Below are 5159 nucleotides of genomic sequence, written 5' to 3' on the forward strand. Positions count from 1 at the left end.
TATCCCTAGAGTAGATTCACATTATTTAGGTTTAAAAGAGCCTGGAATACAAAGCACAAAGCCAGTTTAGTAATTTATAATGAGACATACAACAGAAAGCCAACACATTCTCTCCCTGTGGGCAAAGACACATGGCAATGCAACCTGTGTTAACAGATTGCTTGATCCATATGTCACGAGAACACAGGGGGTGAGCTCTGTGGTGATGAGCTGTAGGTCAAGGCTGATGCTACTATCTCTGCAGTAGGGATACCCCTGCCACCAGGACCTGGTGGGTTATGTTCTTGAGTCTAGACACCTCTCCCCTGGTTATGGCTTGGACGGTCACTGCCAACATGTCCCCCTGGGACTCTGCCTTGTTATGCTTCTGATAGATACATTCTTTGTCTGCAGATAGGTTAACGTGTTCAGCCTGATTTCTTTTGACCTGGTGACTATTTGACTCTTTAAGACGCCTTTGCACAGTTTAGCTCTAATCATTATTTTGTTGGATTACGTGAATCTACAATGACCAGCCTCATTTCCATTTAGTCTCCCATTTTAGAGTCTCCTTCCTGTCAACTCCATGCCATGCCTACTATGAACAGTCTACAGAACCCCCTTCTCCCACTTCCTGGACTTTTCAGTCTCCTCACGCACTCTTCCTGGGGCTGATCAGTGGTAAGTGGTGGCCAGCTAGAAATACTCAAGTCCAATGTCTGTCATCCAATCCTGATGCCTTTTTTCCATCAGTCTGGAAAACTATATTTTCAATTCCTCTGTTTACATGGGAAAGGAAATACTTTATGTCTGTATTAAGACTGCACATCTGTGTAAGAGTGAGTTGACAGCCACATTAAATGTTAGAGAGGGAGGGGTAAGGAGGAACTCTAAGGCAGTTTCCTGAGAAGGCAGTGGAATGGCTGCAAAGCTCATCTATTGGAGGGTGATGAAAGAGCCAACAAGAGACTTGGACAACCTCACAGTTTTACAGAGAGCCAATACTAGAAGAGAGAATCCAAGATCAGCTAGTCTATCCTCACTCCTTGCAAGATTGCTCTGCTAAGAGTAGGTCACTGGCATTTTTTAAAAAATAACAAATATCTTTGGAAGATAATGTATCCAAAGTCAAAGGTACAGAAAAGTATTTGGCAGTGCCTGACCTTGAATTCTTTGCTCCTGGTACACAAGAGAAAATCAGAGGAAGAATTAAAGAGTTGGAAACTTTTATAGCAACGTGACATTGTCAACCAAGCATGAACAGTGGACTCCAGTCCAGGAAAAGTGAAGAGATCATTTTGGATGTTGTCAAACTTGCATAGTAAGCAGCACACAGAGCAAGCTGCATGTGAACACGCACAAGAGGAGCACATACTGGTCTATGATGGATGAAAGGAAAAAATATTGGTGCTTCCTCCCACGGGTAGTTTGAAAAGCACTCCTGTATAGTGAAGAGTCTTCTTCCTGTTCCTATTCCTCAGCCATCCAGCTAGCTCCCGGAGGCAATAAATGTTATTGGTCTATTGTGTATCCTTGCACAGTTCACAAACGTGTGTATGTGAGTGGGTGAGTGGTACACACACACCACAAACACACACAAATGATAGCATGTTAAATGTTCTGTCACTTGCTTTTTTATTTAACGATATAACTTGGAGATTTTTCTATCATTTTTTAAAACAGCTACATAATAGTCATTTGTATGAAGGAACTATAAATTATTTAACCACTTCTCGATTTTGTTATTAAGATAATGCTTCAATGAATAATCTGACATACATTTTATTTCACACATTCAAATAAAATCCTTGACATTGAATAGCTGTGAGTGTTTAAAAGCAGGAAGCATGCACAGTGTGCACAAAGTAGGCCTTTAATAAATGCTTGCCGAAGTAAGTGAAAAATACAAAAATTGTCGAAGTTTTTGAGGGATCATGGGCAGACAATCTCTGGAGGCTTTAATGCAGGGAGGAGTGGGCCTGGTGGGGTTGGGACCACGTGAGAGGAGGGATGGCCTACTGAGTGCTCAGTGCCACCTCTGCCCTGCTTTGTAAGAAGGGAAGAAAGTGGCAGAACCAGGCCTTGAACTCAGGCCTCTCTTATGCCACCTTCCTGCTTCTTTAGGCTCCTGCCAGGATGCTCTGCTCCTTCCTTTCTGTTAAACTACTTTGTGCTCACTCATTACCTGTTGGCTTGACTTCATCTTTCCTCTGCTTTTTCAGCACCAGGAGACAGACTGGAAAAGTGAAGCAAGATCAGGCTTTGGTGTACACAGAGGTCCTGGCTTCAAAGCCATCTGTAGCTGTGTAACCTGGGTGAGTTGCTGAACCTCTCCATTTCTTGTGTCTAAAATTCAGGCCAGAGGCTGCCTTCACTGAGTGAGGAGGATGAAATGAGCTGGCCCATGTAATGCTCCTGTCCCAGTGCCTGGATGTAGTAAGCTCTCAAAGAATTTTAATCCCCTACTCTCCCTTGTCACCAGCCTAGACACTCCATAAATGCTCACAGAACTGAATCTAATTACATTAAATACCACAGGACATTTCTGTGCCTCTTCCCCATGTAGGTGGCTATACTCTGTCCTCTTCATGTCTCCAAGATGCATTTGCTCTAAACTCTTAGAGGTTGCATTAGAATGAGAAAAGCACAAGGAGCTGATTTTCCCCTAAGGAGAGACAGGCAAGACACTGAAGGAAATTGAGACTGTTGCTATTCTAAGAGTTCAATGAGATTCAGAGTCATTACAGCCAAGCCCTGCTGTGCAGAAAACAGGCTGAAGTGAGAGAACAGTTTGGATTCAATGACCCGAAGTGCGTGCTTCCCATTTATTTGCTGCATTCTTACATTATCTTAACAAACACCAGCTTAGCTGCCCAAGGTACACAGGGTGCACTGCATGGAAGGAACTGAATAAGTTTTAAGCTCAGTGTTGATGCCTCCAAAAGGGCAGAGTGGGAGGGAATCACCTGGCTAAAAGGTGTCTGTTGCCACTTGGCCAGTTTAGAGTTGTTTTCTGGAGATTCATTCAGGGTGTGGGCTGATGGTGCGCTGGGCGGCTGTGGAGCTCCTGTTACATGAGCCTGTGAGCTCTTAGTCCAAGTGCACTCAGATGCTCACAACAGGCACTTAAACAGCACTTGCTAGATGAATGCAAATGTGTCTCTACAGTCTCCTGTAGGATTAATTAGCAGTTTCCTGGCATTTGCTATGATATACTTACTGCTTAGCAATAGTCCTGCACAGGTCAGGAACCTGCCTAATGGCCATTACTGAATAAAAATTGCAACCAGGAATCCCTGTCTTTTGTTATAAACAATTTAACTCCCTCTACCTCTCATGAAAGGCATATTTTTGAAATTAAAGGTGTACCTACTCCCCTAGAAGAAGGTATTTTGTTTTTCCTTGAATACTGAGAACTAGCCAGCTCCTCAAGCCAATGTGGGCATGATCTCTTTGTTAGTCTTTTGCTAATATCCATGTACTAAAAATGTCAAAATCTCTAATGTTAATAGGTGTCTGAAGGAGACTGGTAAAAGAGGATGATATGTGGATGAAGAAGAGGATCTGACCTCTCCAGGGGGACAAAGCAGAGCTCACAGGGGTGCTAAATGTTTCGACTGAGCCCTGAACCATCATCCACCATCCACCCATGTGTCCATCCATCCTTCCATCCACTCAGTCATTTAACATGTGTGGAACATCTGCAAAATGCCAGAAACTGTGCTAAGGGATGAAGGATGAAGAAGTCATGGTCCTTGTCTTTAAACTTCTAGATCTGAGCATCCTCCCCAAGAAACCACCCCAGATACTCAAAGAGTGACAGGAACCCACCTGAATTTAGTGCAAGGAATTAGCGATGTGACAAGAGAAGGCCTGACTTTTGATGGATACGAGAATAGCTATTTTCCTCAAGACTTTTGTAAGGTTACAAGTTTACTGGGCTGTCTTTCTTTTTGTTTAATAACATTGGTCAGAGGCTGCTTACCTGATTCATTCCTGTTGATTCCTGCCTCTCAAGCCAAGGCTTCAGCTTAAGTAATGCCTAGCATTTGATAAACACCAGGAGCAAAGGACTCATGCTTTCTAGAATGCCAAACTTATCACTAAATAAATGTATAATGAAGAGATGCCTGTCTGGCTTGTCATAGTTGTGGCATAATCTTTGTTAGGTTCCATGAGTAGAAACAAGAAACTCTAGCAGAAATGCCAGGCCTTCATCTATCACTTCCTCTGCAACCATACCCACCTCCGAGAGAACCTCTTCCTTAAGACTCAGTCCTAGTACCAGGGGCTCCAAGCCTGACCACAGCTGACTGTACCAAGTCAAGCTGGGAGAATCCCTGTCGCTCCTCAGAATTTAAGAAAAGAACTCATAGATTAAATAGTTTAAATTAATCAGTGTTCAGTGCTTCAACTAGAAGGCTATGTAAACTCGGGGTTGTGGCTACTTAGGGGGCTACTCTGGTTTACATGATAGATACATGAGCAGAAAGGCTCATCTCTGATAGAGACAAATGAAGCAGAGATGAGAAACTACCTACCTCACAACTCTCTAGGTCCTATGACACCCCGCTATGAGGCCGGCCACTGGGTTCTCAGTTATGCCTTTATCTTTATAACTTTCTTTCTAAAATTTAAGCTAGTTTGAGTGGAGTTTTAATACTTATAACCAAAGGATAACTGACTAATATAGAGAGAAGAAAAGTCTAGATCTTTATTCAGATTATGTCAAGATAAAAGTCTATTTACAGAAGGAATATGGAGTATGGAGGTCAGGATGCTTTAGTCTGTGAAGATCCAATAATCCAGTAGAAATGGGGAAAGATAGGACATCAACAGCAGCTTTTGCCTGTTTCCAGAAGTTTTGAATCTAATGCGTTTGGCCCATTTCTGCTTCCCTGAGGACATATTTGATATCAAATCATTGTGTTGTCTTCATCTATAGCCATTCCAGGAGTCGGGATTGAGTCTTTGTGACTTTATAGTAATACAGTCCAATAAAATTTTTTGTATTGATAGGAATGTTCCATAGTTGTGGTGTCCAATAAGGAAGCCATAAGCCACATGTGACTACAGAGCGCTTAGAAAGTGGCTAGAGTTATTAAGGAACTGAATTTTTAATTGTATTTAATTTTTATGAATTTAAATGTAAATGTAGACAGTCAAATGTGACATTCTAG

The 5159-nt window shown here is 42.3% G+C and overlaps 1 long non-coding RNA gene across 1 annotated transcript; it reads left to right on the top strand.

The window, feature by feature from the left end:
• Positions 1–767: 767 nt before the first annotated feature.
• Positions 768–4106, top strand: LOC138925404 (uncharacterized). Its single transcript, XR_011441515.1, has 2 exons — positions 768–2294; positions 3492–4106. It is a non-coding gene; the product is annotated as an uncharacterized lncRNA (long non-coding RNA).
• Positions 4107–5159: the final 1053 nt, after the last annotated feature.

This window comes from Equus caballus, chromosome 8, assembly GCF_041296265.1.
Source record: "Equus caballus isolate H_3958 breed thoroughbred chromosome 8, TB-T2T, whole genome shotgun sequence".
NCBI lineage: Eukaryota > Metazoa > Chordata > Mammalia > Perissodactyla > Equidae > Equus > Equus caballus.